The sequence below is a fragment of the Giraffa tippelskirchi genome, chromosome 10 (genome assembly GCF_054371585.1).
Source record: "Giraffa tippelskirchi isolate mGirTip1 chromosome 10, T2T-mGirTip1v1.2.pri, whole genome shotgun sequence".
Taxonomy (NCBI): domain Eukaryota; kingdom Metazoa; phylum Chordata; class Mammalia; order Artiodactyla; family Giraffidae; genus Giraffa; species Giraffa tippelskirchi.
Window position 1 is genome coordinate 143,899,858 of NC_137284.1, and position 26,908 is coordinate 143,926,765.

The 26,908-nt window shown below is 37.2% G+C and overlaps 1 protein-coding gene across 49 annotated transcripts in view; it reads left to right on the forward strand.

Moving 5' to 3' along the window:
• The window catches only part of CHRM2 (cholinergic receptor muscarinic 2), a 688,089-nt gene that overhangs the window by 325,584 nt on the left and 335,597 nt on the right, over positions 1-26,908 (forward strand). For 3 of the 49 annotated variants that reach the window (XM_081533069.1, XM_081533072.1, XM_081533068.1), the window contains exon 1: positions 24,955-25,066. The exons of 44 other annotated variants lie outside the window; for them this stretch is intronic. The gene's annotated coding sequence lies outside the window, so the exon portion shown is untranslated. Of the gene's footprint in view, positions 1-18,912; positions 19,025-24,954; positions 25,067-26,908 lie in introns of those variants that run through there. 2 more of the 49 variants (XM_081533075.1, XM_081533040.1) reach the window with 1 other exon arrangement.

The window sequence follows — 26,908 nt, forward strand, 5'->3', positions numbered from 1 at the left end:
AAGAGATTTGCTGACTTCTAAGGAAAGGCACGCAAGATTCCTCTCTGCTCCTTTCCCAATCCTCTCTTCAGTCATTCCCTAAAATTGAGTTGCTGTTAAGGTCAAGTTATGCCATCTCCACAAAGAAGGGTCCAAATCTGGACCTAATTTCAGGTTTCCTGCTGGACCTCAGTCCTAATGCTTGAGAATCTGCACACAGCCCCCAGACTGTAACTGCTTCCTGCCTGCCCACTCTCACTCAGTGACCAGGCCTTTGACAGTGGCCTGAGATGGCTCCGTTCTAGGGATCGATGGTCTTATCTTTCTCATTCCTTTCCCATTGTCACTAGAAGGTATAGTTTTATTATTTGTTTACTTTTACTGTTGAAATGTTTAATTGAAATGAAATTTAAATTTTCAAGTAGGTATAAATGGAACAGGCTTGACCTGCTTTGTTTGAGATCAAAAAGGAAAAAAACCCATACTTTTCCAGACCAAGTCCCCAGGTTCTCCTCTGGAGTCTGGACTCAGCATCTCAGCTGGCTTTGTGCTAGCTTCAAGGACTTAGTAGGCAAAGGTGACTTCATTAAGAGTGGATTTGGGCTTGTAGTTCTGGTCAAATATAGTGATGCCATTTTAATTCCACCACAGCTCACACAACCTCCACACTATTACTATTACAGTTTAACACATGAAAGAATTCAACAGCAGGGAGTTTAAGTAATTTGCCTAAGCTCACAGATTGCTAATATGTGGCAGAGTCAGGCTTTGAACCCAGGGTCATCTGATTCCAAAGCCTTTACTCTTTACTTTAAGTCATATTTATCTGGTATAATTTATATGTAGTAAAATTCACACCCTCAAATTTTGCAATGCTATGAGGGTTTTTTTCTTTTTTCCCCCCCAAAATTGATTCTTTGTTTTCCATGATGTGAAATTCACATCACATAAAATTAACTATCTCAAAGTGAACTGTTCAGTGTGTTTAGTGCATTCACAATGCTGTGCAGTCACCTCCTCTATCTAGTCCTAAATAATTTTCAATACCATAAAGTTTGTTAGACTCATGCAAAAAGAAAGAAATTATACAATGTGCAACAACATGGATGGACCTTGAGGGTATCAGGTTAAATGAAATAAGTCAGTCATAGAAAGACAAATAGTCTTCCACTTACATGAAGTATCAAAAGTATCAAAGTACTTACATGAAGTATCAAAAGGAGTCATATTCACAGAATTGAAGCATGGAATAGTGGTAACCAGGGGCTGTGGAGGGAAGGGTAAACAAGTTAAAAATGAACAGGCATAAAGCTTTAGTTAAGCACACTAACTGAATAACTGAATGTTCAAACTACCGCACAATTCCACTCATCTCACACACTAGCAAAGCAATGCTCAAAATTCTCCAAGCCAGGCTTCAACAGTATGTGAACCAAGAACTTCCAGATGTTCAAGTTGAATTTAGAAAAGGCAGAGGAACCAGAGATCAAATTACCAACATCCATTGGATCATAGAGAAAGCAGTCAATTTCCAGAAAAACATTTACTTCTGCTTTATTGACTACACCAAACCCTTTGATGGTGTGGATCACAACAAACTGTGGAAAATTCTTCAATAGATGGGAATACCAGACCACCTGACCTGCCTCCTGAGAAATCTGTATGCAGGTCAAGAAGCAGCAGTTAGAACTGGACATGGAACAACAGACTGTTTCCAAATTGGTAAAGCAGTTCATCAAGGCTATATATTGTCACCCTGCTTATTTAGCTTCTATGCAGAGTACATCATGAGAAATGCTGGGCTGGATGAAGCACAAGCTGGAATCAAGATTGCCGGGAGAAATATCAATAACCTCAGATACGCAGATGGCACCACCCTTAGGGCAAAAAGCAAAGAATGACTTAAGAGCCTCTCGATGAAAGTAAAAGAGGAGAGTGAAAATGTTGGCTAAAGCTCAACATTCAGAAAACTAAGATCATGGCATCCAGTCCCATCACTCCATGGCAAATAAATAGGGAAACAATGGAAACACTGGCTGACTTTATTTTTTTTGGTCTCAAAAATCACTGCAGATGGTAACTATAGCCATGAAATGAAAAGACACTTGATCCTTGGAAGAAAAACTATGACCAAACTGGACAGCACATTAGAAAGCAGAGAGATTACTTCGCCAAGAAAGGTCCATATAGTGAAAACTATGGTTTTTCCAGTAGTCATGTATGGATGTGAGAGTTGGACCATAAAGAAAGCTGAGCACTGAAGAATTGCTTTTAAACTGTGGTGTTGGAGAAGACTCTTGAGAGTCCTTGGACTGCAAGGAGATTCAACCAGTCAATCCTAAAGGAAATCAGTCCTGAATATTCTTTGGAAGGACTGATGCTGAAGCTGAAATTCCAATACTTAGATCACCTGATGCAAAGAACTGACTCATTGAAAAAGACCCTGATGCTAGGAAAGATTGAAGGTGGGAGGAGAAGGGGACAACAGAGGATGAGATGGTTGGATGGCATCACCGACTTGATGGACATGAGTTTGAGTAAGCTCCAGGAGTTGGTGATGGACAGGGAAGCCTGACGTGCTGCAGTCCATGGGGTCGTAAAGAGTGAGACACAACTGAGCAACTGAACTGAACTGAACTGAAGCACAATAAATAATCTCTAGAGATCTGTTGTACAACACTGTACCTGTAGTCAAGAATAATGTATTGTATGCAAAGCCTTGACTGCTAATGATTACCCTAAACTAAAATATTTTTTAAAAATATTAGCAATACAGAGCATGTACGAACACCAAATAAATGGGACAATGGACAGTACTACAGGAATTAAGAATAAGTAGCTGTTACAGTGGACAATGAGTCCTCATTAAAGACCACCTGGCCCATAATGAAGCCCAAATACTGAAATGTAGGAAAAATGAAGCAGGGCACAGAAACAAGAAAAGAAAAAGCAAGCCCAATTTAATATAGCACACACTCAGTGGGCCATTGCAGCTAGCACATTGATGTTGGTACCCAGGGAGGGCTCCCAACAAAATAAACTAGCAGGTAGACAGAAGGTGACCAGAAGTTGGGAGTCATGCCCCATGTCCATTATGAATGTCTCCATTCTCTCTCACCTCACTACTGATACCATCCAGGTCTTCAGTTGTTTGGGAACTTAATGTTTATTTTCGCTCATTTTTTCAACCCCCCAAATGAAAACACAGGGCCTGTCATGTTCAAATATACCTAAGAAAACTTGGCAACAGAATTTTAAAATTTGGAAAATTCTTACATTTTATTTGATACATCAAATAACCACTCAATTTTTAATGAATCGTTCCCAAATCAAGATACTTTCTCCTTAGTTTGGGTAGCACAATGAATGTTCTCTCTGAATATGTGAATTTTAAATTACGGTGTTATTAATCTAAATGAAGGCAAACTTAAATGAAGGTATAAATCTGTATATGAGTTTGAAGATACACGAATAGAAAATAATGCATTTTTTAGATTTAGATTTAAAGAGTTTTCTAGAACTCTGTAAATAGTATTATCATAAGATAGACCATGAGAACATGGCTTGTTTATTTTTAGGTAAATATGTAGTATCTGAAATGGTCTCTGTAAGGCATTTGTTTGAAATTTATAAAGCTCTTTTGCTTAACAGTTCTTTGTGAAGAACTCACATAGTGTGAGTTATTTTTGTATTCCAAGCTCTAAACATCATTAGGAAATAAATTCAAAGGCAGAGATTTTTGCCTGAGAATGGAGAATAGAATACTTAGACTATATTTTCAGAGCTGGAGGATTTTTCCTGTGATGAATTTATTGGCCAGTGTTTTTCACTTAAAAAAAATTGTGTCTTTAAGAGCCAATTTGCTACTTCAAGGAACTTCTCTAGTGTTTCACACAAACATACAAAATTTTTCTTGCTCAGGATATTTTATGTGTCTTGGTGGAAAAGAACCTGGTGATGATAATAATAAAGTTATACTTTATAAATGAATGGGATTTAGCTTTTGGTATTCCATTGCGGCTGCTGCTGCTAAGTCACTTCAGTCGCGTCCGACTCTGTGCGACCCCATAGACGGCAGCCCACCAGGCTCCTCCGTCCCTGGGATTCTCCAGGCAAGAATACTGGAGTGGGTTGCCATTTCCTCCTCCAGTGCATGAAAGTGAAAAGTGAAAGTGAAGTCGCTCAGTTGTGTCTGACTCTTGGCGACGCTATGGACTGCAGCCTACCAGGCTCCTCCATCCATGGGGTTTCCCAGGGAAGAGTACTGGAGTGGGGTGCCGTTGCCTTCTCCTGATATTCCATTAAGTTTAAATTATATATATATATATGTTTATTTGTGGTGGAGAGCTCTGACTTTGAAATACTGATGACTTGTGCTGTTGTGTGACTACCCTAAGATAGGTATGGAACACTCATTCTGCCTCCTCTAAGGCTGTATTTGACATGTTTATGACACTTCATAGGGAGAGGATGAGGCTAATATATTCATTTTTAAACTGGTGAATTTGAGAGTTTGAACTTCTTTTGAAGGAGAAAAATGCTTTCTTTTCAGATAAAGTCTCCAAAGAACCAAATTATAAGTGAAATGTATCAAAAAGAATCTATTTTGAGTAACACAGGGCTGAGATCCAGATTCCTGCCCACTCAGAGTCCCATGACGGGAATGGAACATGAGAAGCACATGAGGCTCTAAGGATTGCCTGAAAACACTTTGAAAATCCTTGCTTTTGACTACCTATAAGGCTTATGTGAAGTTGCAGGATTTAAAAAATGCCTTCTTAAAGTGGAGGAAGTGAAAAGGAATAATATTTAAGGCAGGAAATGAGCACAATATGGTTGTCTTTTGCAAAAGTGTATTTGGAAAATCTAATTGGAATTCATTGTGTTTGATGATGAACAGTTGCTAGCCTGGTCCTCCGATACTCACATGCCTATAGAAACAATAATGTGGGTGAAATGAATCTATTAAGACACTTAAGGCCTAGTGACTCATATGGTAAAGAATCTGCCTTCAATGCAGGAGACCTGGGTTGAGTCCCAGGTCTCAACCAGTCCCTGGGTTGAGAAGATCACCTGGAGGAGGGCATGACAATCCACTCCAGTATTCTTGCCTGGAGAATTCCCATGGAGAGAGGTACCTGGGGTGGGCTATAGTCTATGGAGTCACAAAGAGTCGTACACGACTGAGCGAGTAAGCACAGCACAGTACAAAAGTCCTTTGGAGATGTTAAGACTAAATTACTGATTCTACTTAGAGAAGCGAAAAGCAAAGGAGAAAAGGAAAGATAAAAGAATCTGATTGCAGAGTTCCAAAGAATAGCAAGGAGAGATAAGAAAGCCTTCCTCAGCGATCAATGCAAAGAAATAGAGGAAAACAACAGAATGGGAAAGACTAGAGATCTCTTCAAGAAAATTAGAGATACCAAGGGAACATTTCATGCAAAGATGGGCACAATGAAGGACAGAAATTGTATGGACATAACAGAAGCAGAAGATGTTAAGAAGAGGTGGCAGGAATACACAGAAGAAGTCGACGAAAAAGATCTTCATGACCCAGATAATCACAATGGTGTGATCACTCACCTAGAGCCAGACATCCTGGAATGTCAAGTCCAGTGGGCCTTAGGAAGCATCACTACTAACAAAGCTAGTGGAGGTGATGGAATTCCAGTTAAGCTATTTCAAATCCTGAAAGATGATGCTGTGAAAGTGCTGCAGTCAATATGTCAGCAAATTTGGAAAACTCAGCAGTGTCCATAGGACTGGAAAAGGTCAGTTTTCATTCCAATCCCAAAGAAAGGCAATGCCAACGAATGCTCAAACTGCCACACAATTGCACTCATCTCACATGCTAGTAAAGTAATGGTCAAAATCCTCCAAGCCAGGCTTCAGCAATACGTGAACCATGAACTTCCAGATGTTCAAGCTGGTTTTAGAAAAGGCACAGGAAGCAGAAATCAAATTTTCAACATCCATTGGATCATCAAAAAGCAAGAGAATTCCAGAAAAAACATCTATTTCTGCTTTATTGACTATGTCAAAGCCTTTGACTGTGTGGATCACAATAAACTGTGGAAAATTCTGAAAGAGGTGAGCCTACCAGATCACCTGACCTGCCTCTTGAGAAACCTGTATACAGGTCAGAAAGCAACAGTTAGAACTGGACATGGAACAACAGACTGGTTACAAATAGGAAAAGGAGTGCGTCAAGGCTGTATATTGTCACCCTGCTTATTTAACTTATATGCAGAGTACTTCATGTGAAACGCTGGGCTGGATGAAGCACAAGCTGGAATCAAGATTGCTGGGAGAAATATCAATAACCTCAGATATGCAGATGACACCACCCTTATGGCAGAAAGTGAAGAAGACCTAAAAAGCCTCTTGATGAAAGTGAAAGAGGAGAGTGAAAAAGTTGGCTTAAAGCTCAACATTCAGAAAACTAAGATCATGGCATCTGGTCCCATCACTTCATGGCAAATAGATGGGGAAACAATGGAAACAGTGGCTGACTTTATTTTTCTGGGCCCCAAAATCATTGCAGAGGGTGATGGCAGCCATGAAATTAAAAGACACTTACTCCTTGGAAGGAAAGTTATGACCAACTTAGACAGCATATTAAAAAGCAGAGACACTATTTTGTCAACAAATGTCCGTCTAGTCAAGGCTATGATTTTTCCAGTGGTCCTGTGTGGATGTGAGAGTTGGAGTATAAAGAAACCTGAGCACCATAGAATTGATGCTTTTGAACTGTGGTGTTGGAGAAGACTCTTGAGAGTCCCTTGAACAGCAAGGAGATCCAGCCAGTCCATCCTAAAGGAGATCAGCCCTGGGTGTTCATTGGAAGGAATGATGTTGAAGCTGAAACTCCAATACTTTGGCCACCTGATGTGAAGAGCTGACTCATTTGAAATGACCCTGATGCTGGGAAAAGTTGAGGGCAGGAGGAGAAAGGGACAACAGAGGATGAGATGGTTGGATGGCATCACCGTCTCAATGGACATGAGTTTGGTAAACTCTGGGAGTTGGTGATGGGCAGGGAGGCCTGGTGTGCTGCAGTTCATTGGATTGCAAAGAGTCGGACACGACTGAGCAACTGAATTGAACTGAGTGATTCTACTTTAGTTTTATACTCCTTTTGTTTCATTATGATCCTCAATCTTTCAGTCCTTGAGACAAAAAAACCTCTGACATCATCTGCTAAAAACTAATTTAGTAAACAACACGTAGAGCGTTAAGGTTCAACAATGCCATATTCCTGATTTGGAGAGGCAGTGCCGATTTAAACTAGGTGGTCCTGTGGTCAGACCTCTTGTCGAAGTTGTTGGTTCAGAAAATATTTATCCATAAATAGTTAGAATTTTCATGTGAATAAGATATGTAGATAGATAGATATAGATAAGTGGATGTATACTTACAATAGATAAATATACTAATCTTTGGGGAAAACAAAGGTTGCAGGTGGGAGTTTCAACTTACCAATAGTTCACAAGTTTGGCATAGTATATGGCTCTCTAAGACCATATAAATTTTAATAATAAAAAAGGGTAAAATAGTGAACCTAAATGTATAAGAAATTATTAGCATAAACATACTAATTATGTCAAATTATTTTAAAATGACTATATTAACCATATATGCCTACGAGTATGTGGTGGTGCTGGTGGTGGTGGTGGTTTAGTCACTAAGTCATGTCCAACTCTTGCAACCCCATGGTATCTTAATGAAAAAAAAAAAAAATATATATATATATATATATGTGTGTGTGTTTGTGTGTGTGTGTGCTCAGTCATGTCCAACTCTCTGTGACCCTTTGGACTGTAGCCCGCCAGTCTCCTCTGTCCATGGGCAAGAATACTGTAGTGGGTTGTCATTTCCTTCTCCAGAGGATCTTCTAGACCCAGGGATTAAACCCACATCTCCTGTGTCTCCTGCACTGTACACAGATTCTTTACCCACTGAGCCATCAGGGAAGACTATATATATATATAATCACAAATAAATCTTTGGCTGACCTCAATTTTTTTTTGTTAATAATATTTATCTTTGGATAGATCAAATAAATAAATAATTATGTAATATCTGGGAAACCATTTTTTGGTAATAAAACAAAGATGTAAAGTCAAAGAAATTAAGTATTAATCCTGTTATTTTATCTTTGACTATGAAATAACATGTTTTTACTTTTTTACTCTTTCCAAAGCATATATTCCAAAATATATGCTTGTTTTGTACATTAAAAAGCTTAACACTAACATCAGTCCAGTAGAAATGAACATTCTTAGGGCTCAGATTATGGCCAGTAAATGTTTCTTACTAAAATGAATCAGTACTCTTTGAAGAATAAGCTTATTCCAGTTCTGGGTGATAAATATATGAGACAAGTGAAAGTAGAAGTTGCACAGTAATGTCCAACTCTTTGCAACCCCATGGATTCTCCTGGCCAGAATACTGGAGTGGGTGGGTATTTCCCTTCTCCAGGAGATCTTCCCAACCCAGGGACTGAAACCAGGTCTGCACTGCAGGAGGATACTTTACCAACTGAGCCACAAGGGAAGCCCAAATATACAAGATAAACCTGAAATATTTTGTCATATCAGAAGGCAAGAAATCTATTTTAAAAACAGTCATAGTTGTCTCAAATAGACAAAAGAATCTACCTGAAGGGAACACCAACAGATCAAAGATGGAATAGTTTGAACCTGACAAAGAATATAATTGCAGTAGCTGAAACAGCTCAAATATGTAAAATATACACTGTAACAGAATAGAAAACATAAACGTATCTTTTAATTTTTGAAGTTTTCTATAGTAAATGAGTAAGTAAAGGAAAAAAGAAACATTTTTATAAACAAACTGTACTTCAAGATAACTAAATAGTTGATGAGGAAAAGTTCTTTACAGAAGAATTCCAAGGTTAAATAAAGAGAGTACCATACAGTGTAGTAAATTACCATTTCCATACTGTAATAAAATAATGGACCTAGGCAGCCATTGGTTCTGAAACCAATTGGTGAAATACTGATCAGAACTTTATAATGAATAAATGAAGTTGGCACCACTCACATCAACTGGTTAGTCTTAATATTAGTAAACATGGAACAATCAGACAATCAATTTCAACAAACAATTTCAACAAACAAACAATTTCTGACAAACAAACAATTTCATTCTTCCTGATGTGATACAATAAGAAATACAGAACACCATCTATGGAGTATTCTTACCATTGCACCAAAATTTAACCAGTTCTTTAGTTTTAAAGTTGAATGTTAGATATAGAAACATGTTAAAAACACAACATGGATATAGTCTACCAAATCCATAAAGTGGGACACTCTACAGAACAAATGATTTGGTTAATTTGACACATAGATAACATAAAAAAATGGGGAAAAGTAGCATATATCCTAAAAAATTGCTTAAGGGATATATAAATCTAGTACAATGCAGGATATTGTGTTTTTGCTGCCTCAAAAATGCTGTTCATAAAATAATATTTTTGAGATAAATAGGAAATTTGTTTGTTGTGTCAGCATTTAATGATATAAAGGGAATAATAGGCTGTTAGTATGCTAAAGCTCATGTGGTTATATATTTTTAAACTCCTTATGTGATAGACATATATGCTGAAATATTTACAAAGTGTTTGGTATTCCCTTTGGTTTAGTTTATGAAACAAACATAAAACAAATAAGTAGACAGGGGTGCTAAAAAAATAAACATTGATTAAGTAGCATTTATCAGGTATCTTACTTTACATAGGCATCTATTCTTTTTAGTAGTGCACAGTGGCTTTTAAAAATTATTCCCACTGATAACCTTAATTCCTTAAAAATTAGATTCTAAAAATTTATTTTTTGCATATGAGCACAATGAAGAAGAAATCAATAATGATGGCAATAATAATAGAAAATTCTCCTGAATAACGCTGGAGTCAAGGAAAAATGAAACATAAAGGAGCACATTAAATTACATTATGAGATATGTTGAATTAACACCTTTAATAGAAGAAGACAATTTTAGCTCTTTAGAAAAACAATATTAATGTCACAATACTTGCAATGAATAGCTCATCCTATTTACAGGTTACTGATTTTGAAATTTAATCAAAATTTGGAATGGAGGAGAAATTAAAAAATATATAGTGGAAGGCCATTTTCAATTAAAGAGGATTCAGAGGAAAAAGGTGCCTTTGAAATGTGTGTTTAGAAAAATACTTTACTTTTGTCCCCTGGAATTTTATTCAGCTAGGGAAAATTTTCCTCTGCCACTGAACCAAGATTTGGCAATCCTGTCACTTTGCTCTTGACTCCCAGGTAATGTAAAAACTCACAGTGTTTTTATATGGGAGAGTCAGTAGCATTGAAAGAGAATGTGGTTACCTTTTCTGATTATCTCTTTCCCCACTTGTCAGGGCAATGGTGGAAACAGGAAGTTTGCATTGGACTGATACTGTTGTAAAATATCTTCATGCTGTCTAGGACTGGCAGATAAATTAAGCCTGTTATGCTTTCGTGCAAATCCCTTTGCTGCACTCTTCTGATCTCAATTCCTGTGAAATAATGTGTTCTATTCCTCAAGGAGTTGTGTCTCCTTAGTCCATGACTTTTCTGCTGTCCACTCCAAAGAGGTTCTCTGTTGGCCTCCTGTTATCTCCTAATTATTAAGGGCTGAGTGGCTCCAGTCCAGCAATATGTACTAACACCAGTACATATTGGTTCTTGCATTAGTCCCCAAGATTCTTACTATTTTTTTGGCTGACATTGGGTCATACAACTCTCACTCTTGGAGTGGGTTCCAATTATAGTACAACTTTTTTCAAAGCAAATCCTCATCACAAAATCCACTTTGTGTCAAATCACTCTTGGTCATAGGTTAATTTTGAAACGAGTTTTGACCTATTTCATGAAAAATTTTTATGTTTGTCAAATGCTGGAATTTATATTCAAATCTAGGAATTCTAGCTTAAGAGCCAAGGTTTCTAGTAACTAATCTATACTGTTTAAATCATTATGCAATGCTAATAACATTTTTTCTTTTTATAGTCTATGAATATGTGTCTGATATCCCTAATTAGACTTCAAACATCTAGAAAGTAGATATTATATTTTTGGTCAGCATTCTTTTTTATCTCCATAGGAAAAAATATCTTATACAGAAATGGTGCTCGGGTGTTTCCAGTTAATATGACAGCCTGTCATAACATGACAGAGCTATTTTACTCAGTTCAGTCACTAAATCATGTCTGACTCTTTGTGACCCCATGGACTACAGCACGCCAGGCTTCCCTGTCCATCACCAACTCGTGGAGCTTATTCAGACTCATGTCCATTGATTCAGTGATCTCATCCAATCATATCATCCTCTGTCATCCCCTTCTCCTCCTGCCTTCAAACTTTACCAGCATCAGGGTCTTTTCCAGAGTCAGTTCTTTGCATCAGTGGCCAATACTTTGGTCACTTTGGCTATTCTACTCCCTCTCCTATAAACACTTTGAAATTCTGGATAAAATAAGGTACAATTTATTTTAAATGAATACACATACTCAGAACTTTGAATGGCAAAGTATTAGTTCCTTGAAACAAAGAAGGAAAAGAAATTTATGGAGATGAGTGAGCTTAGATTCAAACACTCAATAAAGCATCAAAACCACATAAGCCTTAGTGTCCTGGAACATCTTAGCCTTAGTGTCTTGGAACACCTTCTATCAGGAAGAACACATTTGACCCAGAAGCATAAGATAACCTGATTAATCAGCATAAAGTCCGATTTCATGAAGAGCTGCCTTGTACTAGAAATAGAAAATGGGTCAGTTCTATCTATCAGCTAAAAGAAAGTTTCAATAGACTATAGTCATGGTTGGAAAGAGAGCCACCCATAAAATGTAGATTCTCAGTGAATCAAAAAAGGACACTGACTTCTAAGCAGCATAACTAAAATTAAATCATATTTTAGATACATTTAGTGAAATCATACAACTTGAAATAATATTTTCAAAGTAAACAAAGAAAAAAAGTAGTTAACCTTCAAGGGAATTACTATTTGATGATAGCATTCTATCTCTGTTGTTGTTTAGTCACTCAGTTGTGTCTGACTCTTTGTGACCCCATGGGTGGTAGTCCATCAGGCTTCTATCTATGGGATTTCTCAGGCAAGAATACTGGAGTGGGTTGCCATTCCCTGCTCCAGGAGATCTTTTGACCTAAGGATTGAAACTGCATCTCCTGCATTGGCAGGCAGATTCTTTACCACTGAGCCACCTGGGAAGCCCCATTTTATCCCTATCTATCCTTATCTTTGAATTATGAGAGGAAATAGCTGTCATCCCAGAATTCTATACCCACCTAAAATATCATTCAATATTTAGGGTAAAATAAAGATAATATTGGAGGAGCCAAAGATTGAGAGTTCAGTGTTATCAAACTCTTGTTAAAGGAATATTACTAATGATATACTTAAATAAGAATTAAACTCAAAGAAGTTTAAGAAGCAAAGTTAAAAAGAAAAATATTATACATTTTTTGTTCAATGATCTTGATGCTATATATGTAGATATTCATACAATATTTATTTTTCTTTTTAAAATTTATATACATGTAGTCAAGCTGTATTTGCCAAAATGAAATTTATTTCTTTTCACTGAACATTCATTTTAAATCTGTTTGTCTCTACAAAGCAAAAAAAGAAAATGAAATAATGTAGTAACATATAAATAATATCAACTCCATATGTTAATATTTTTTGTTATTAAAAATGCATGGATGGCATAATGGACTCAATGGACATGAATTTGAGAAAGCTCCAGGAAATGATTAAGGACAGGGAAGTCTGGCATGCTGCAGTCCATGGAGTTGCAAAGAGTCAGACATGACTGAGTGACTGAACAACAATGACAAAATTTCTTTTTAACAATTAAAAGAGCTAATAAAGGTAAAGTATGCAAAAAGAAAACATGGAGCAAAATGTCTAAATTTTAAAACTTATTTAAATCTGAGTGGTAGCTATACAAATGTTGTTATGTTTTCTGTGACTCATTCATTTTAAAATGGAAACATAAAAGAACTACACTTTCAAAGAATAGAGTACAGAAAGGGGAAAATGATAACTCTACAGTGGAGAAACCTGACACACAACATCTTGTCAAAGTGATGAAATTTAACATTATCAGTGATGCCTTGTGGATATCAAGCTCCCCATGATGATTTGATGTGACAGGATCACATGTATAGAATTCTTTCCCCAGATCCATGAAGCCTTAATCTAATCATAAGATACAACATTAGAAAGTCCAAAATTAAGGACATCCTATAGGGTACTCTGGCCAGTTCTCCTCAAGACTGCCAAGGTCATGACATACAAATAAAGACCAAGAAACTATCAGAGACCAGAGATTGGAACAGAAAGAGGGCATTCATAGTAAAAGTAATTTAATTCAAATAATCTGAAGTTTATTTAATAATAATGTACAATTGTCAGTTTCTTAGTTGTTAGAAATGTAACAAAATGATTTAAAATGTCAACCATAGATTGGATAAAGGGTATACAGGAATTCTTCAATTGAGTTTGCAATTATTATGTAAAAGTTTGTTCAGAAAAAGATTTTAAAACAAATCATTTAAAATCATTTAGGTAAATGACATCTCATTATTTTAGATTGACTGGACAGTATTTTATATCTGAAGCAAATGTGATACATTGGTGGTGGAGGTGGGGAAAAGAATGATGTCCCATTTTGCTGGAGAATATGTTAGCTAGTAGCCTGAAATGTTTAAATAATTAATCCTCAGGAAACTAGTCACTTGGATGTTTAATAGAATAACAGATTCCATGATTTTGCTCCACATGGAATATTTTAAGCTTCGATTCAGTTAGGAAATTACTTTTTATTCCAACATGTTAGAAGTTTTTAAACTATTCCCATTGCCACAATGTTGAGCAGATTCCAGAGAATATTCAGAAAAGTAAAAGGCCCTTGAATGCTGTTCATGGAGTAGAACACCACCCATTACAACAGCAGATGCCTTTCTGGATTAAAGCAGGCAGCTGGCATTTCACAGAGTACATTGGGGAGGAAAAATCTTCTTAGCGGTATTGTAGAAAACTGTATTTAAAATCTACAAATGTGAATAAACATTTATACAGAGACTAAGAATTCTGATAAAAGGGAAATGATAACTCATCACAAACTTGCCAAAAAAAAAAAATAAAGAAAATTTGCAAAACTTGGGTGACAGAGCAGAAGATAAGAAACAATTATATTTGTAATCCCTGTCTAAGGTCTTAGCAATTTCTTAGAAAAAGAAATTAGATTCAAAGTGAGGATCTAGGGATTTCTTTGGTAGTGCAATGGCTAGGACTTCAGCTCTCCCAATACTGGGGGCCTGGGTCCCATCCCTGGTCAGGTAACTGGATTCCACAGGCTGCAACTAAAAGATGCCACATGCTGAGAATAAGAACCAGCATAGCCATATAAATAAATAAAAATAAGGATCTGAATTTTAATCTGTTTATAAATATCTGTGTTTAAACATACTATGATAATCTTTAAATTATTCTTTTTTAATTGTCTTTTAAAAATTCTTAATTGAATAATAATGTCAGGTATGTATCTGTAGATGTTTTGATTTCAGTTTTTTCCACCGACATATCCTGGCACTTAGAAAAGTGCACAGCATAAAACAGCTATTAAATAAATATTTGCTGAGGGACTAATTGAATGATACCCTTTGGGTGCCCTTAGCCACTTAAGTCTCTGTAGTAGCAGGGAGTGTCTGGATTAGCAGGGAAGGACTGGCCAGTTATTGTTAGTTGAGCTCCTGATCAGTTCCTTGCTGGTCCCTCGTCTCTTCTGGTATCAGTGGAAGTCCTGTTCTTTCAGGGGAAGAATGATCTACCCAGGCCACTGTCTTAGTTAGCTGGAGCTTCTTTAGCAAAATACCAAATATTGAGTGGCTGAAACAACTGACATTTATTTTCTCTCAGTTCTGGAGGCTGGAAGATTTACTATCAGGGTGCTAACATGGGTGGGTTTTCGTGAGCCCTTTTATGCATGACTGCCCTCTCTCTGTGAGCTCTTATACCCTTTCCTTCCTGCACGCATGTGGAGCAAAGTACATATCTTACTTTCCTGTTCATCTTATAATGGCATTAATCACATCATGAGGCTCCCACCCCTTTGATCTGATCTAAACCTAATTTTCTCCCAAAGGTCATATTTGCAAATACTATCACATTGGGTGTTATGTTTTCAACATATGAATTTTGGTAGAATAGAAAGATTCAGTCTGGAACAGTCACCTTCTGCTGCCAACTTGGAGATGGAGGGTCTGGGCCACCTTCTTTGGTTAGGTGGGAAGTTGTAAGAAGCACTCAATACTATATTGTTCCTCAATACTGGATCCTTAATTACTTTGCCTTCCAATTTCTGTTTTTCTGTGTTCTTCTGTGCTCCCCACCCCCCGGGTTTTTATTGTACTTAGTAAAAAGAGACAGGGAAAAATGAGTTTGTGCTATCTTATTCCCAGCAAAAGTTGCATTTAATTTTGAAGTCCACAGAAAGTTCAGCTAAATCCCACCTCTTTATCACCTCGTTATTGTCATGAGCTTCCCACAAATATTTGAGAACTAAAAGTCCAGTGATTTTCCTGTTGTGATCCAGATTGTACCAAAACTAAATACCCTCATCTAGAAAGGCTCTGAGCTGAATATTTTGTTATAAAACGTACTTACAAGCTCTACTTTTAAGGTATTTGATTGCTATCATAGTGGCCTTGCTATATCAGAGAACAAAAAGTGGAAAATTGCTTTCAAAGATCAATTTTGATCATTTCTCTCTCACTCATAGGCATAGAAATTGAGTTGCCTTATTATGGAATTTTCCTTGTCTCTTGTTGGCATGATTGAGTCTCTTAATTTTCATTCCTTTTAATTTTATTCAGTGAATTAAGTTATCATTTGTGTATGTATGGAAATGTTCTAACTGAGCTTATTATGCTTGAAAAGGAGTGACGATAACTATTTTGACTTATTACTTTCTGTTTGGTTAGGATAATCAAACATTCAGCAAGGGAGAATAAAAGCACTGTAGGTGGTATAAATGAGCATGAAAAAGAGTTTCTAAAAATCTCTTCCAAATAGAGAACATTTCCCTATCCCTCCTCTCTTCTTCCCACTCCACCCACATCCTTTTCCTACTTTTAGACTGTTCTTAAACCAGGAAGTAAAAGTTGTGAGTGGGAAGGGGAGGAGAGAGTGTGCATGTGTAACCAACAAGGGAATTTATTCTCTTGATGAATCATAATGATTGTACTATAATCACACATTTTCATATACAGTCCTGAATTCCTGTGCCAGCATCTACTCCCTTTGCAACTGGGAAAGCTGACCTTTTCTATTTCCTTCTCCAGCTTTTCAAAACAAACTAATATAATCAGAAAACTAGGGGTATAAGACTTCAGACCATCAAATTCCAGTGTTTTGCTTATAGGTGAGAAATCAAGAGTCTAGAACATGATAAGAATCATTCAAGTTTATGTACTGTTAGAAATGTAACACCATTTCTAACCCTAACATGTGTTAGAACCCATGGCTTTCAGGCCAGCACTCTTTTTATAATACCATGTTGTCTCATTTTAGTTCTAGTCTTTTTGAGCTGTCATGCTTTAATACATACTATTAGATAAGGCCTGGAATAAATGAGAGGCTATCTCACTGCTGTTTGGAACTATAAAAATGTCAGAAGAACAAACAAACAAAAAATTGTAGTGACAATTTATAACTTGAAATGTAACTCAGTGTCTATGATTCAAGCAACTAGTACTGCCGGTATGCCTTCACATATTTTGTCATCTTATCTTTCCTTGGATTGTAAAAGAATTGAGATATTATAGGATATATATATTTAATTTATATTGCAATTCCTTTTGCTGCAGTAGGACAGAGTATAAGCCCAGGTATTTAAGGGAAGAGAAGGGTCCAACAGTCAGACCACAAAATTAGTCCCCACTCCCTCTGTGTACGTAGGTCCAGCTGAGACCATTGCACATTGGAGATAATAGCTATTTTAAATTAATCTTTGACACAGATATTTGTGGCTCAGATGATAAATAATCTGCCTGCAATGCAGGAGATCTGGGTTCTATCCCTGGGTCAGGAAGATCCCCTGGAGAAGGGATAGGCTACCCACTCCAGTATTCTTGCCTGGAGAATTCCATTAACAGAGGAGCCTGGTGGGCTACAGTCCATGGGGTCGCAAAGAATTGGACATGACTGAGCAACTAACACTTTCATTTTCAGTTTTATAACAAGACATGTTTTGTTCCAGGATTTGTATATTATAGCAAAGCAATTGATGACAATATTACTGAAAAAGTGAAAGTGTTAGTCGCTCAGCCTTGTCTGACTCTTTGTCACCCCATGGTCTGTAGCCCTCCAGGCTCCTCTGACTATGGAATTCTCCAGGCAAGAATACTGGACTGGGTTGCCTCTTCCTTCTCCAGGGTATCTTTTGACCCAGGGATCGAACCCCAAGTCTCCTATTTTGCAGGCTAATTCTTTACTGTCTGAACTAGTATTATTCAGTTCAGTTCAGTCACTCAATCGTGTCTGACTCTTTGCGATCCCATGGACTGTATAGCATATCAGGCTTCCCTGTCCAGAGTCAGACCAACTCCCAGAGCTGCTCAAACTCATGTCCATCGAGTCGGTGATGCCAGCCAACCATCTCATCCTCTGTCGTCCCCTTCTCCTCCTGCCTTCAACCTTTCCCAGCATCAGGGTCTTTTCCAATGAGTCAGTTCTTCGCATCATGTGGCCAAAGTATTGGAGTTTCAGCTTCAACACCAGTCCTTCCAATTAGTATTCAGGACTGATTTCCTTTAGGATTGACTGGTTTGATCTCCTTACAGTCCAAGGGACTCTCAAGAGCCTTCTCCAACACCACAGTTCAAAAGCATCAATTCTTGTGCGCTCAGCCTTTCTTTACAGTCCAACTCTCATATCTGTACATGACTACTAGAAAAAACAAAATTTTGACTATATGGACCTTTGTCAGCAAAGCAATGTCTCTGCTTTTTAATATGCTGTATTGGTTTGTCATAGCTTTTCTTCCAATGAGCAAGCGTCTTTTAATTTCATGGCTACAGTCACCATCTGCAGTGATTTTGGAGCCCAAGAAAATAAAGTCTGTCATTGTTTCCATTGTTTCCCCATCTATTTTCCATGAAGTGATAGGACCAGATGCCATGATCTTACTTTTTGAATGTTGAGTTTTAAGCCAGCTTTTTCACTCTTGTCTTTCACTTTCATCAAGAGGCTGTTTAGTTCTTCACTTTTTGCCGTAAGGGTGGTGTCATTTGCATATCTGAGGTTATTGATATTTCTCCCAGAAATTGTGATTCCAGCTTTTGCTTCATCCAGCCTGGCATTTCACATGATGAACTCTGCATATAAATTAAATAAGCAGGGTGACAATATACAGCCTTGATGTACCCCTTTCCCGATTTGGAACCAGTCTGTTGTTCCATGTCCAATTCTAGCTGTTGCCTCTTGAGCTGCATACAGATTTTTCAGGAGCCGATATTATTAGTGGTTAGCAAAAATTTGAAAAGTGGTTCCAAAGACTCTCAGAGTCTTTATAATTAGAAAAGTTAGAATTCTAATTAGAATTAGAATTATTTTGAATCTGATATCCTGATTGGTACCTGAGAGTGGTACAATGTTGTTTATGGATCAATTATTGGGGAGAAATGCATCCCAGTTTATAAAGCCAGGGTGAGATTAAAAAGTACAAGACCAAGCACTTCTCCCCCATTTTCGCATGGACCTGGATATAATCCTGTTTGGATGTATAAGTTGTGATCATAGCCAAGTGTAGCTAAATTCATGTCAAATTAGGGAAAATTTTATTTCCAGTCATCTGTATGTCTGCAGACTGATGGCTTTGATGTGGAGGTAAATGAGGAGCTTGTGCAGAAACACAGGAAGTTTTTGAAAAGCCTGTCAGAGCAGATGGTGGAGTGATGCAATTTAAGAAAATGCAGAGGTAAGTCTGTACAAAAGTATTGCAAACAGATAAATTGCAATTAATGGGATCTTCTCAGGAAGACAAAGACAACCTGGGAAAATAGAAATAAATTAATTTTAAGTGTTGTCTGATCATAAAACTAGGGAAGGGTTTGTCAAACTTGAAAAAGTTAGTGGAAAAGAGGAAATTCAGTAGAATCATAATAACTATATTCAAGTATGTTAAAGATGATCACGTGATATGAAAGATGAAATGAGGTAGACTGAGAATGACACTGAAGAGGAGAACTGGGACTAGTAGGGGAGTTACAAGGAGAAATAGCTCTATGAACAGGAGAGGAAAATGATGTCTAAAACTGATCAAAACTGTAAAGGCCTGCTTTAGGAGCTAGTTTGTTCTTATCACTGGTGGTGCTCAAATGACAATTTAACAAAAGCAACATAAGGGGAATTCAGGAATATGAGATTCATAACCATTATGTTCTTAATGAACACTCATACACCAAAATCCAGTGGCTATGATTTTATAATTCTCCTAAAATCACTGTGGCTATTAAGCACTGGGACTAGAAAAGTACCTGGCTGGCCTACTTGACATCCATTCCAGAAACAGCAGCTCAGTGCCTCTTGGAAGTATGTATGTATTTCTATACTAATATTCCATATTAACTGGACTTTCTTGATAGCTGAATGAATCAGCCTGTATTTCTTTAGGTAAGCTAAGGCAGTGTTAATATTTTAACACACACATGCATGCATGCATACTCAGTTGCTCAGTCGTGTCCAACTGTTTGTGATCCATGGACTGTAGCCCACCAGGCTTCTCTGTCCATGGAATTTTCCAGGCAAGAATACTGGAGTGGGTTGCCATTTCCTCCTCCAGGGGATCTTCCCGACCCAGGGATTGAGCCTGTGTCTCCTTCATCTCCTGTATTACCTGGAGGATTGTTTACATTAAGCCACCTAGGACACAGATGGTAAAGAGTCTGCCTGCAATGTGGGAGACCTGGGTTCAATCCCTGGGTTGGGAAGTTCCCCTGAAGGAGGGCATGGCAGCACACTCCAGTATTCTTGCCTGGAGAATCCCTATGGACTGAGGAGCCTGGTGAGCTATAGTCCATGGTGTCGCAAAGAGTTGGACATGACTGAGTGACTAAGCACTTAGGAAACCCATATAACACACATACACAACTATATTTGTGTATTTATTGTTGACAATGGAAAACATTAATGGCATCCTTCCTAATGGATTCCCTGGTGGCTGAGATGGTAAAGAGTCTACCTCCAATGCAGGAGACCCAGTTTGGATCTCTGTTGGGAAGAAAACCCTGGTGAAGGAAACGGCAACCCACTCCAGTATTCTTGCCTGGAAAATCCCATGGATAGAGGAGCCTGGCAGGTTACAGTCTATGTGGTTGTAAAGAGTCGGAGATGCATGAGCAACTAACACTTTCACTTTTCTTACGGATATAACAAATACCTGTGATATCAGTAATATTCCTGGTGGGAAAGAAAACTCACTGCATATAGTTCAAAATAGGAGAGTAATGAAGGAACTTCTTACAGAGTTGTAGGTAAACAATAAAATTCTGAGACTTGCAATAGCCGGGAGTTTATTGCTACTGAGGTTGATAGGACTGGTGAGGAATCAATACTCCAGGAGCCAGTAGGAGCTGAACTGTGGTAGAGGAGCTGTCCAACTGGACCTGCAGTCGTGGAAGGTCACAGCTACTGCCCAGGTGATTCAGGGAAGGAAGAAACTTACAGTCCTCTTTTCTCATACTATCTTCCTCCAATGCCACTTTTTCAGCCCATTCCATCTGAAAGTGGGAATGAAAAGGAAGCCCAGCTAGAATGTGGCAGAGAGTGAATCTAGACAGTCAGCAGGAGAGCATCCAGCTAACCTACAATACACATTGATTGAGGTGTTGCCCTTAGTCGTAACGTATATTGCTAGATATTGATTATGCCTGTGCTTTATTCTGGTTATTTTAATGTATTATTGTTGTTCAGTCACTAAGTCATGTCCAACTCTTTCTGACCCCATGAACTGCAGCATGCCAGGTTTCCCTGTGCTTCACCATCTCTGGGAGTTTGCTCAAAAATTTTTGTATATTTCTTTTTTTTTTAATTTATGTTTGTTATTGTTGTTTTCGTAAAACCTTCAAAGGCAGGTTTTTGATTGTGACTTTTATACTGAACAGACTGCTCATTTCATAGAGATTTAAAGCTTATTTTACTTCTCATTTTCTTCCTTTTTGTTTTTTCTAAGATTTTATTTCCCAGTGTTTCTCCTTACACTTGTCACACAACGCTTCAAAATCTGGTGACATTCCCTTTATCAAAAGCTTGTGTTGTTTGTGTTACTAATTTAATGATTGACAAAGATGACTGCTAGACAAATGATCTAAAGTAACTATAGATGGTAGTTAAAATCTTCAATGCCAGCTGTTTAAATCAATGGAACCATTGTTAGTACATTAGTGAACATAAGAAAACCACAGTAATTTCAAGAAGTAAACATTTTTTAGAAAACATATCAAATATTACATCTTGAGCCTTTCATAGTTGCTTTTGCCAAACTGCATATTTGAAAGAAGTATAAATACATATTCACATCTTTTGAAGTTTCTCTGACACCAATTTTCACAGATGCTTTATGTTTTGACCTACAAATGTTTTTGGTTTTCTTTCTATTTTACTTTTTTCATTGCCTTCCCATTTTTTTCCCTCCTTTCTTTGGTCATATAACCATCACAAACTATATCTCCTAGTATTTAGATTTGGAGAGTTATCTGAAATTTTATGGCTATTACAGAAGAGGGTTGTTTGAAATACAGAGAAGGAAGTCTCTTTTAATGTGTGTTACTACTGGCTTCTATTAAGTCCAACTCTTCTATTAAGTCTTCTCCAACTCTGTCTGTTTTATCTAAAATAAAACAACCCCCCCCCCAAAAAAATCAGGTTCTCATTCCAAGGTAGAAGGAAGCTCTTCCTCAGAGAGCATCTAATTGAGACACTAAATCTTTGCTCATTTGGACTATGCCCTGAAATTGAACACTCTTATATGAAGTTGCGGAGAAGGAAATGGCAACCCACTCCAGTACTCTTGCCTGGAAAATCCTATGGACAGAGGAGCCTGGTAGGCTGCAGTCCCTGGGGTCGCTAAGGGTCAGACACGACTGAGCGACTTCACTTTCACTTTTCACTTTCATGCATTGGAGAAGGAAATGGCAACCCACTCCAGTGTTCTTGCCTGGAGAATCCCAAGGACGGGGGAGCCTGGTGGGCTGCCGTCTATGGGGTCCCACAGAGTCGGACATGACTGAAGTGATTTAGCAGCAGCATATGAAGTTGCTCTGTGATGAGCAAGCCAGTGTTTTATCAGTTTGAAGATTGCTATTTCACATTTTCACCCTTAAGAAATGAGGATTCAACTTATAATTGAGGATATCTTAAAACATCTGTAGGTCAGACATTGATAGAGTTGTCATTTCCTCACACATTCAAACTTTTTTTTTTCCTCTTTTCTTTTTATTTGATGGCATCTATAGCATCTAGTCAACATTCCAATCTATAAATAAAGTGGCCCACTCAAGGATAGAATAAATTTCTTGTTTGTTGTCTGAAAATCATTTACTGATACCTTCTGGAAAGATCAAAAAAGAGCCAGTACAAAAATGTACATGCGGGGCCCAAAGCTTGGTGGAAAATTTCATAAATGATGTGTGCTCTCTTTTAAGTATTATATTGTTAAAGCTCTGGGTAGTGCATAGGTTGATATTATATGAAATAAATAAAGATATAGATGATAATGATGCCATGGTGAAGAAAGCAGTACTGTTCTTGTCTTTCAACCATAAACAATGAACTGTACTATTTTTGATATTTGACAACTGGCAGCACATGTCTGTGATTCTGAAGAGATGAGAGACAAAGAGGTAGTTTATGCTTAAACCAGATTTTCTGCATAGAGTTACTTTCGTTTCTGGTGGTGCAGAGAGGGAGAACCCAAGCAGAGCCCTAAGTATTTGCTGAGTTAAAAAAAACAAAGATCTGATCTCAAGCAAATAAGTCAGTGAGAATTTTCAAAGCTGGTTATTGGAAAACAGATAGCTATGCAGAAGAGTTCCAAAAATCTGCACAAGGTCCCCTAGAGTCTGTTGCTAAAGAGTAAGCATGCCTCAGGTGAAATCCAGGAAGCTAGGCAAAGAATGTCAGAGAAGCTAAAAGCTTTACAATTCCCAAAGTCCACATAGGGCTGGGACACATTCAAGTTTATTCAGAGTAGAAAATCCTACTGGAACACCAGGGTATTTTTAATAGAAATTGAAGAAAGAGTAAAGCTTTAGAAATATGGCTTAAAACTCTGGATTAAAAAGTGCTAGAGATCTCTCCAAACAAACCTAGAAAATATCAAGCTAATTTGCAAGTAATATAATCGCAGCAAAAACAAAATTCCACGTACTATAAAGAAAACAATAAAATCCAGACACTCAACAACATAACAAGTCAGGAATCAAAAAAAAAAAATCGTTAGGCATAAATAAAGATGAGAATGTGATCCATAGTTAGGAGAAAATTCAGTCAATAGAAATAGACTCAGAAAGGAGAGAAATAAAACAATTAGATTAAAAACTTTAAACAATGTTATATAAATAGTATTAGGAATTAAAGGAAGACATGAACATAACAAGTAGAGAAAAATAGAAGATACAAAAAAGAGACAAGTACTTCTGGTGATCAAATATACATTATTTAAAGTAAAGAAAAATCACTGGATAAGCTTTGTAGCAGATTAGATGCTGCCAAAAACAAAATCTATAAACTCATAGATACAGTAATAGACCTATCAAAATGAAGCAGTGAAAGAAAATTGCTGAACAAAGTCTCAGTAGTGGGAAAATATCAATTAGTGTAACAAGTATATTGGAATTTGGAGGATAATGGAAAATATATAAAGAATTAATGGGTAAAGTCTTTCTAAATTTGATGGAAACTAAAAACACAAATCCAGGAGCGTCAAAGTAAAAGAATATTCAATAGAATATCCAAATATTCAAACATAATAGGTGCAAAATTACGCTATGGTAAACCATAGTAAAATTTCTGAAAATCAATGATGAAAAAGCTATTAAAGTCTATAAGAGGAGAAAAGAAAACAGAGTTATTACCAACTTTCTATCAGAAATACAAGTCATAAGACAATGGAACAACATTATTGAAGTGATGAAAGAAAAAAAGTCACCTAAAAATAGTATGTCTAGAGAAAATATCCTTCCAAAATAAAGACAAAATACTTTATCAGACACATAAAATCTGAGAAAATTTGTTTCTGGAAGACCATATGGCCTACTTATAAATCAGTCCAGAGATGTCAAAGCACCTCGGTTTTTTTGTTTTGTTTTGTTTTACTTTGTTTTGTCTTTGCTTTTGTTTTTGTTTTAAGAAAGAAAATGTGGACCCCAGAAATTAAACAAAAGCTTCATATTCATCACTGAAAACAAAAGTCTTTGAATGGATTTTTAGTCAAATAGCCTGTAGCACTTAGAAGACTAAGTGGCATCTTCAATAGTGAATATGAATTTAGAACAAAGACATGGCAAACCAATTCATTATTTCCCTACTGGCCTACCTAAGAGGCAGAATAAGAGCATGGGACAAGCACAGCATATCTTGATTTTTCAAATTCACCTTAGCAGATTCTCTCATGACTCCTGTGGGCAAAACAGGAAAATTTATTTATGATGACAGTACATTTGAGTGCTTTCTTAGCTGACCAAAATTATAATATAAATCACTGGTAACTGAAGAAGAAAAAATTTAACAGTATACAAGTTTTTTGATAACTGAAAAAAAAAGTGAAATTGTTAGTCACTCAGTTGTGTCTGATTCTTTGTGACTTCATGGAATGTAGCCCAAGAGACTCCTCTGTCCATGGGATTTCCTAGGCAAGAATACTGAAGTGGGTAGCCATTCCCTTCTCCAGGGGTCTCCCCGACCCAGGGATCGAACCTGGGTCTCCTGCATTGTGGGTGGATGCTTGACCATCTCAGCCAAAGTAAGACTTTTCAGTTATCGAGAGGAAACAGAAAGTCCTATTAAAATGTTAAATATTCTTTTATAACAGAAAAATGTTCTGCTACTAATTAAATATTCATGCAGAATAAAATTATGGAAAAATCACTGATTAGAGAATAAAGTGTATAAACTCTTTCCTTCTGTAACATCACTTTCCTTATGTCACTATATTTCTCTTTAGTTCTCTGTCTTCATATTTTGAAAAAAAAAGGTGAGATTTTGGACTTGAAAATCTCAAGTTCTTTTACAGTTTCAATAATCTCTTTTCTTACATCTCTATTCCTGCCCTGCAAATAGGTTCATCTATACCATCTTTCAAATGGCATCCTGTTCCAGTATTCATGTCTGGAGAATCCCATGGACAGAGGAGCCTGGCAGGCTACAGTCCATAGGGTCACAAAGAGTCAGACATGACTGAAGTGACTTAGCAGGCACACACACATACCATTTTTCTAGATTCCACATAACATGTATTAATATATGTAATAATATTTGTTTTTCTCTTTCTGACTTATTTCACTATGTATGCCAGATTCTAGGTGCATCCAAGTCCCTACAAATACTCCAATTTTGTTCCTTTTTATGATTGAGTACTATTTTATGGTGTATATATACCACATCTTTTTTATCCATTCATCTGTCGATGGACATGCTTCCATGTCCTGGCTGTTGTAAATAGTGCTGCAATGAACATTAGGGTGCGTGTGTCTTTTTGAACTATGGTTTTCTCAGGGTATGTGCTCAGTAGTGGGCTTCCCTCATGGCTCAGCTGGGAAAGAATCCACCTGCAATGTGGGAGACCTGGGTTCCATCCCTGGGTTGGGAAGATCCCCTGGAGAAGGGAAAGGCTACCCACTCCAATGTTCTGGCCTAGAGAATTCCACGGACTCTACAGTACATGAGGTCACAAAGAGTCGGACACGACTGAGTGACTTTCACTTTCGGTTTTTTGCTTTCATGCCCAGTAGTAGGATTACTGGATCATATGATAGTTCTATTTTTAGCTTTTTTAAGGAAGCTCTGTACTGTTCTCCATAGTGGCTGTGTCAGTTTACATTCCCACCAGCAGTACAAGAGGGTTCCCTTTTCTCCAAACCCTCTCCAGCATTTATTTTTTGCAACTTTTTGATGATGATCATTCTGACATGTGGGAGGTCATGTAGGCCTGGGGAGGGGCTGGAGAGGGGATGAATTAGGAGATTGGGGTTGACATATGTGAATTACCATGTATAAAATAGATAGTTATTGGGAACCTGCTGTATAGTGCAGGGAACTCAGCTCTGTGCCCTGTGGTGACCTATATGGAAGGGATGGACAGGGGTTGGGGGTAGGAGGGAAACTCAAGTGGGAGGATATATAGCTGATTCACACCTGTAGCTGATTCACTTAATTGTACAGCAGAAACTAACACAACATTGTAAAGCAACTATACTCCAGTAAAAATATTTTTCTAAATTTCTATAAATGGTCACAAATACATTTTGGTCATTCAGATACTCTAAAGTGGAGAACTAAGACCACAGATAATTCTGGGACCCACAATAACACAGTAATAAATATAACTACAGATACTTGGTTTAAATTTGAAAGTCAATTTAGCATTTTATAATAAGTTGTTTTTGCAAGATTTTTCTGAAGTGGCTAAAGAAACCTATTATAAACTCTAGGTAAAGGCAAATCCTTTAATTAAACATGCTGCATCTGCCTAGGTACACACTGGATGGAAAATTAGAAGGCTTTTAAATATTTAAGAGGGAGGAATATAAATTGGTAAGAGAATATTATTAGAGAAGACAGGATGCATAAAGAATAGTCAAACATA